Raw genomic sequence first — 9,046 nt, 5'->3', positions numbered from 1 at the left:
TATTAGATATTGTTGCTGAAAACATATGTGAATACTTTAGTTACTCTGGGCAAACGTAGTTTAGGCATGCATTCAGCATTTGTTAAAAGCTGTCATGATGCATTGCTTCGCAACTGCATTGCTTAGAATAGCAAAGTAAGCATTATTTTTTTCGTGTGTGCTTGAGGTGCAGTCTGACGTAGTATTGAGATTGATGCAGCATCATCTAGGCATTGTTCTTACTACTGCAGCTGTAATTCTTTAGGTTTGTAGTGCTTAGAATTAAACGCAACCACGTGGGGTGTGGATTGACTGTATCGTTAGAGCGTGAGGCAAAATGCTTTGCGGTATTTGTTCCGACTCTTTACATTTTGATTTCAAATTCCATCAGTCAACTTTGCCTGCTATCTTTTTGGGGTCGATGAAGTCAAATAACTGGATCGTTGACATCCACTAATCTCGTTCCCTCAAAAATTGCTGGCCTTGTGCCTAAATTGGAAACCTTTCGTTAATAGTATTTTTAAGAAAGGCTGTGTAACAAATTAGCGATGCAGAAGTATCTTGACATTAGATAGATGTATACACACTAGCAACTGTAGTTAGTATATAGCCTTACGATTTCAGATGCATACTCTCAAGATTGCACTACTGAGTTTCTTGCAATCAAATGTGGTATTTGTCCTTCACGTAATTCTAACAACTATTAAGTTGACTTGCCAGTTCTAATCAGCAGCAACAGTTGAAGCTAGGTTAATTGTATCTGCAGTTATAGCTATGGCATTACACTCTGCGTATGCGATGCTAAAGCTATTAGGCAAATCTAGCATATTTTCCTCTTCTCTGTGTGTGTGTCTCAAAGAGTTTGAGTTACGTAAATGGTAAATTAATACAGTAACTATGCAGCTGTGAATACGTAAACAAGCAATCGTCTGTTGTTTTGCATATATCTGTGAATCTTGTTGTTCTTCCATACCAATGATTATTGTTGTCCTTCAGGCCGTTGCTGTTGGCGCTGCCATTACTATTTAAGTTGCTGCTGATCTTAATGAAGCAGACATAAAATACATTTCTTCATCTTGCCTCTGACTGGCGTTCATTGAAAGCTTCTCTCAGTGGTATCAGCAATCTTATCTACTCTATCTGCCAAATGGAGAGTAAATGTGAATGTTCTGTATGTCATACAAGCGCTACATAGCTAGACATTAACACACAAACGGGTCTCTATCCTACTTTAAATCAGAGAAGAAATTATGATGTTATTATGTAGTTTGGAGTTCGTTCGCACAGTGTGGTATCTTTGGAAGGTGTCTTTTACTATAAGACTTGAGGCAATCAAAACCCTATGAGTGAAATTTGGTTGACGGAAATTTTGTGGAAGCTCATCAGTAAAACTTTCATGTTATTGGGTACGTTTAGCTCTGATTGCTGGATGTATGTTACCAAATTCGTTTAAAACTGAGTGATTTATTGATATCTGCCTGCGCTTTTTAATCCTGCTTTTTTTTTCTTATATACACACACACATGCTTATATATATATATATATATATATATATATATATATATATATATATATATATATATATATACATATATACACAGACACTTGTGCAGGAAAAAGTTTGAGCTCTTCGGTAGAAATTCTTAGCGTTATGTGTTCTGCACTAATTCACAAAAGCCACCGTGTCATTGGTCGCCCTGGAAATGCAGTGAACCACAGATTGAGCCGTTGGGAACAGGTAACCAGTGACGTTGTCGTTCACCAATTGTGATGTAACGTCAACTGTCTCCGCACACTAATTCTCTCTCTCTCTCTCTCTTTCAATATATTTCTATATTTATTTCTTCCACTCTCCGTCTCTGTTCATTTGTCTTTTACTCAATTGTGATACGATATAAATGATACACCTCTGCTGTTAAAACAGCTTCCTTAATGTAAAACTGGTGTGTTTCTTAACCCTGCTGAGCTCATCTCTTGTTGTGATTTTGAAGAAAGCAATGAAAATGCGAACTCCAATTCCTCTATACACATCTAGTAATCTCAGTTTACAATGCCGTTAGATTCACACCATTTCTGACAACAGATTGTAGTTAGTGACGAATGTGTTCTACAGTTCATCCCTCAAACACATCTCAAACAAGCTTCCATCACAAGATGCAAATGCTCCGAGGTATCGCAGGATTATAACATAGTAGATCTTATATTTTTGAGAAAATCAGTATTTAAGAGTTCGAATATCAATCCAAGTTTTAATGCTTCCCATTTTTTCTTTAGTTTATTATTTCTTTTCTATCAGTTTAAAATTTCAAACTTATAAGACTAAGTTGCTTCTATACACCGAAATAAAGATGAAAACAAATCTCAAAATTGAAATTGTAATTTAAACTCTAATCAGAATTTGGTTTTATAAACATTTCGAAATTTTGACACAAAATTCTCTCTACTGCCATTTTTTAAAACTAAATAATCCACCTCGGTTAACTTTCTTGTCTTGTTTATTGTGAATATACAACCTCTGAATCTAAAAATACATTATATGCCTGAATAATTGCTCATTGGTTTTCCCAGAAACTATATCTTGCATGAGCAAGTTGTTGTTACTGTCATGTTATTTTAAGATTTCTTTTCCTATAGAAAGAAAAACATTTTTTAATAAGAGGACTTATATATCTTGTTTCTTTGTAACCCAGACACCAGTTCTTTTTTTTTTTTTTTTTGTAATGATAATGAGCTAAGCAATTTTGGTACACTGAGTGTGTGTTTGTGTATGTATGTATATCGTTTTGTAAGTAATTCGGTAGCTTTCAGTGTTGTATTACACTCAGAAAATTTAACAAGGCTAAGTGTTTATTAGTTGCAATTAATTGTAGAATAAGAATTAAGCTTTATCCATTAATGGAGTAAATGAGCCTGAATCGGAATGCTACCTGCATTGTATCAAGTTTCCTATCTGGGAAGAACATTCAATTTGAAAAACGAAGCAGAAGACTAAAAGGAAAATACGGAAATATTTTGCGAAAAAGTAAAATAACCAAAAGTTTTATATAAAGCTGCAAACATGGCTGTAGATAAGACATTTTCTTCGCGACTATGTGGTTCTTGGTTCGCGCAGCACCTTTTATTGTAACCCTGAGTTGATCAACTCTGTGTGAGTGAGATTTCGTAGACTAAAATTTGTATGTTGTTTGTGTATGCGCGTTTATGTGTATCCGTATCGTTTTCGAGCTGCATGTTCTCAATATTACATAACTGAACAGATGCCTCCTTGATGGCTGAATTATGGTAATAAAGTTTTCATCATTCATGGTTTGTATGATTCGACCAAACCTTTGTATCTGCTCATCTTTGTTTGCATTTTGTAAGGTGGCGAGCTGGCAGAAACGTTAGCACGCTGGGCAAAATGATCAGCCGTATTTCGTCTTTACGTTCTGAGTTCAAATTCCGCCGAGGTTCACTTTGCCTTTCATCCTTTCAGGGCCGATAAATTAAGTTCCAGTTGCGTACTGGAGTCGATCTAATCGACTGGTCTCCTCCCCACAAAATTTCGAGCTTTGCACCTAGAGTAGAAAAGAACATATTGTTTTGCCTCGATCAATTTTAACTGCCAGAAGTAGATCGCATATTTATCGCGTAACTTTTATTCATTAGAAATCTATTTCATGAAGCAAGTATATCGTATAAATAAATGCTTATCTTAAATAAAATATCATCAGGGTAATTTTTTGCTGCCAATACTGGAGAACCATCAGCAACACGCGGGAGCTTATCGATGTTTCCGTCATTTAAATGTTGTACATCACTGTCTGGCTGATCAGCACTGCAATAACATACCCTACTCAGTTCCTCTTTCAGTGTTGCTTTTTAGCCTTTTCTCTATCCAACATCTTCTGCCCAATAAATGCGCCTAATCCGGACATTCACTTGAAGTTCAACTACTTTCAAAGTCTGAAGCCATCTTCTAACCGTAAGCCCTGCAAAGCCCCTATTTGCAAAGAGGGATAGGGAGAGAAAGAGAAAAAAAAGAAGAGAAGTATATATAAAGTGAGGAAGTATGCAGAGGAAAAAGATGTACGAGTGAATAGAACTGAATGAAAGTGTGATGGTTGTGTTTGTTTGCATACAAAACTTAAGCAAAATTAATAAAATGTAGCAAATTGAGAAAGTCGACAATTTGGGAGAGAAAATGAGCAGGAAATGAAGCAGGTGTGAGGGTGAGGTTAAAAGCTTTTAGCTTTTAGCTTTGAATGGAATTAGCAATATATGGCCTTGAAAATATGAGTGGTGTCAACGTGCCTTAGACTAAATAAATAAGTCATAATAATAATAATGGTTTCTAATTATGCCACAAGGGTAGCAAGTTTTGAGATGGGGACGAGTCGATTACATCGACCCCAGCATTTGCAATCAGAGCGCCAAGAGCGGAACAAACCTGTAAGGTATTTTTCATGACACTCTGACGAGCCTGCCAATTCGATGCCATACACGCGCGCGCTTTTTTGTGTATGTATGTATTTATGTATATGCATGTCAAATGTAACTACACTGTTTCACTGAATTTGGGAGTTTAATTAAGCATAATAGTTTTCCGTCATGACAAAATCCATGCCAGAGTGTATAATTTCAAGATGGAAACAAAGACACCACCTGTTTGCATTTTTGAATTCACATTTCCTCTACATTGGTACTTTAAACATTAGGGTTCGATATTTCCAGTAGAAAAAAATGTGTTTTCTTGAATACTTTGCTTTATTTAGTGTTGTTGCTTTCAATTATAAATTAAAAATCTTGACGACGTCAACTTTTTACCTTCGAAGTTTCGATAAAATGTCTAAAATGATTGGTTATCATTTGACTAACAGTTTAGTGCTAGGAGTCAATTTATGCAACTGCGTCCTTCACCAAAATTTCTGACTCTGTGCCTACGTCATTAACAACTATTTTTCTATTTTTATATTCAGTTGTTAGAAGAAAATGTCTACACGATATAAAAACAGAATTAACAATTATTAGAAGAAAAATACTTTGAAAGAATTACTTCTTTTCCAGAGCTGCTTTTCTTTCTTTCTTGGTAGTTACTTTTTCATTTTATTTTTGTAAGACATCCCTTAACATTATTTCATATGTGACAAGGCAGGATATCGCAGACAGAACGAAAAGCTGAGCATTTTATACTTTTTACCCTCCCCAGAAATACCTAAAAGCAAGTTAAGCAAACATAATAAGTTCCTGTCGTCTGCCCTTGATATTTTTAATAAACTTACGAAAGGGAGCAGTTATTGAGTTAGTAGTGTAAAGCCAAATGGTGGGATATTTGGATAACGTTTATGCTTTTATTTCAGGTGTTTTTCTATACGTTACATATGCACGAGCACGCACACACATATATCTATATACTATAATAGAGAAAGCTCCTTATTAATTAGGTATGTAACAATTACTAAAAGTACTAAAAGAAAGTAATTATTAATGGGCTGACCGTCTGGAAATATTTTTTATAAATTCATGTTCTAAGAAATTTCCTATAATTTCGGTTCACAATTTTATTGAATTTTTAACTCCAATTTCTCGCAAATTTAAATATTCATTGCATTCACTGCAGAGTATTCCATTTTCATTTGCAAAGTCTCTCACTTTCTCCTTTAATATTTTCATTTTAAGTTTTAATTTGCTATCTGGAAAACTGACAGTGTATTCTATTAATGTATACGTTATGTAAAAACATTTATTGAATGAAAAGATTTTTAAATAACCGTATTATTTTTGTAAAAAAAAATTAAAAGTAATTTCATTGCTACGGCTGTTTGGAACGCTATAAGCCTTACAATAATGACTATTCGGACCGACAAAGAACGAAGGGTCGTTCTATGTGTTTACTTGTCCTGTTTTCCATCTTTTTTCTCCCATTGTTTGCGTATTTAACTCGTTTGTTTTCGTACTTCGTGCCGTCCTGTACCCATATATCTATCTATCAATCTCTCTCTCTCTCTCTATATATATATATATTTATACACCCCATCCTTCTCTAATTCCCGTATTACTATACATATACATACACACACACACCTATATATATATATATATATATATATATATATATATATATATATATGCACGTCACAGTAGTTTCGTATTGTATTCGTTATTTGATCTCGGGTACGAATCGATCAAGTATACCTGTGATGAAAGACATGCCAACTATAACTGTCTCATCCCTTTTGTTTCTGAATCTATGAATTGCAGTGGATGCAAGTTATGTTGCAGTATTTTCTCGTTCATTACTTATGTTTCCATTACAATAATGGAATTTTCAGAAAGGACATGAGGTTGTGTGTGTGTGTTTCAGGGGGAGGGGAAACATTGAAAGGGATGGGTATGAGAAAGTATGTGCGTGTGGATTGTTGATTTAGACGGGTAGACGAACAAGAACAGAAAGGAAACAATTAAGTAGTAGAAATCAAGAAGGTAAAGAAAAAGGGAAATAAGAAAAAAAAGAAGGAAATGAATAAAGGAGGGAGGAAGAAGAAAAAGATGAAACAAATTAGAGCAAGAAAGAAAGAAAGAAATGTAAGTGGATGAAGATAGGTTAGTTCTACTTGAAGTTGAAAGAGAAACGACCAATAGAATAATATTTTAGGTTACACGTCTGTGTGTGTGTGTGTATATACGTGTGTATACACAGGCTCACATACACACACACACACACATATACACACACTCATATATATATGTATCCTTATTTGTTTAAATATACACATACATTTACATATATGATAGTGTATAGTTGTCTATGTTTATATACGTGCCTTTTATCTTATATATATATATACATATATATCATCTTTTACGTTTTAGGCATAGGCGCGGCTGTGTGGTAAGATGATAGCTTCCGCACCGCATGGTTTTGGGTTCTGTTTCACTGTGTAGTACCTTGGGTATGTGTCTTCTACTATAGCTTCGGGACGTCCAAAGTCTTGCGATTGAATTTTGCAGACGGAAACCGTCGTGTGTATATATATATATATATATATATATATATATATATACTTGTGGCTGTCCTTCACTACTGCATGTCAACTGGAGTTAGCCAGTTTATATCCCCGTAACTTAGTGGTTTGGCTAAAATCTTTCAAGGCGCTGCCCCAGCATGGTCGTAAGTTTAATGATTGAAACAGCTAAAAGATATTAGTCGAACGAATCGATTTTAGGCCTTACTTATTTTAAGCCTGGTATTTATTCTACCGGTCTATGTTCACGAATTACGGGGACGTAAATACAGGCACAAAGAAGCGCGCGCGCGTACACATACACGCACACATACATACATACATACATATGTATTTTCTATCGTCTTAGCTCAACAGCCCTCACCGTTTGTTTTTACTGTCTTGTTCTCACTGTCCTGTTCTTGTTAACACTTTTACCCTCCGCAAAAAATCCCAAATTTTATTTAATTTGCTTTGCGGGAAGAACTGTTTCAGCGAAGTCGCGTATTGTCCTTGCCTTCGAAACACGAAGTAGATGAAACAGGGACAACTGATGAAGGGGTGTACTCTTTATGTTGCATGTCTTATTTCTCTGTTTTATTCGTTGTTCGAAAAAAGTTCGTTTTCTATGTTTTCGTTTTTTATGTTTTCGTTTCTCATTGTGTTTAACGTTTTTTGATGTCCTGTACCCATATATGCATGTATGCATACATATAGATGTAGGTATGTACATATATGTATGGATATATACATATATCTATATATTATTTATATATGTATGTATGTATGTATGTATGTATACACGCTCGCACACGCAGCAGCCTTCTTTCAGTTACTGTCTATCAAATCCACTCACGAGACATTGGTCGGCCCGAAGGTACGGTAAAAGATACTGTTCAAGGTGTGACGCAGTGGGACTGCACCTGGAACCATGTGGTTGGGAAGCAAACTTCATACCACATTGCAGCGCGCGCGCGCACATGTACATACACGCATAAAACACCACGTGGCTGCAAAGCGAGCTTCTTAACTACACATCCATGCTGGTTCATTGCCTTGAGAGATTCATTGCCAGTCGATTCTGCAACCAACTTTTAATCAGGTACAATACTCGCCTCGAACCTAACAAACCAATACTGGTTGCGAAAACCAATCGCATACTTACATGTATACACGCATAGCATGTGCAACAAATTTCCGCGCAGTTTTCAAATTTAACAAACTACTTTGTAAGGCACTCGTCTGCCTTTGGCAGTAGACGTCTCCCAAGGTGCCGCGTAGCGGGACTGAACCTGAGAGTACCTGGTTGCGAAGCGAACTTTACACAGCCATGCAAGGGCCTATATATGTGTTTGTGCGTATGTGTGTGCATATATGCATATGCACATATAATTAAATATATGTCACATATATATTATATTTATACAATATATACGTGTGTGTGATATAAGCATGTATATGTGTATATAAAATGGTGCATTTTATATATGAATATTTTGTATATAAAGTAACACACGCATTCACATAAGTGTGTGTTAAATAAATGTATGTATATATATAATACACACACATAAACTTATAGACTCACACACACACACACACATATACATAAACGTACGCATGTTTTTACGTGTGCGTGTGTTTAGAAATTTAGAAGCAGGAATCAGGGCGGATGTGGGATGAGCATCACCCACAGAAGCAGTAGCAGCACCAGCAGTACATCAACCTCAACCGAAGAGATTGGTTGTGTAAGCAGATCTGATGCCTAAACATGGTGAAAGGACGGATGTTGCGAATGACTCACACACGTGTGTGTGCGTGTCTGTCTGTCTGTCTATGTGTGAAGGTTAACTCATTTCTCTCTCTCTCTCTTCTGTCTCTTTTTCTCTTTTAATATCTCCCTTTCTTTTTACCACTCACACATACTCACTCAACCCTTTCGTTCTAGTGTACCGACGACGAAACTAAATTCAAGCATTGTAGACATTTTCTATTAATTTGTTTTTTTCTTCTTATTATTATTGGTTGGTCCTACGTAAGCCCTGACTAGCAGACGATCAAAATTTTTGCAAACTGGCAACCCA

The 9,046-nt window shown here is 35.7% G+C and overlaps 1 protein-coding gene across 1 annotated transcript in view; it reads left to right on the top strand.

Annotated features, from left to right (window-relative positions):
• LOC149130926 (uncharacterized) overlaps positions 1 to 9,046 on the top strand; it is a 29,075-nt gene that overhangs the window by 583 nt on the left and 19,446 nt on the right. The gene's annotated exons all lie outside the window — the stretch shown is intronic.

The sequence above is a fragment of the Octopus bimaculoides genome, chromosome 26, assembly GCF_046866305.1.
Source record: "Octopus bimaculoides isolate indiv1 chromosome 26, ASM4686630v1, whole genome shotgun sequence".
Lineage (NCBI taxonomy): Eukaryota > Metazoa > Mollusca > Cephalopoda > Octopoda > Octopodidae > Octopus > Octopus bimaculoides.
Note: the sequence above shows the minus strand (reverse complement) of the source record. Positions and strands in the feature narration are given on the sequence as shown.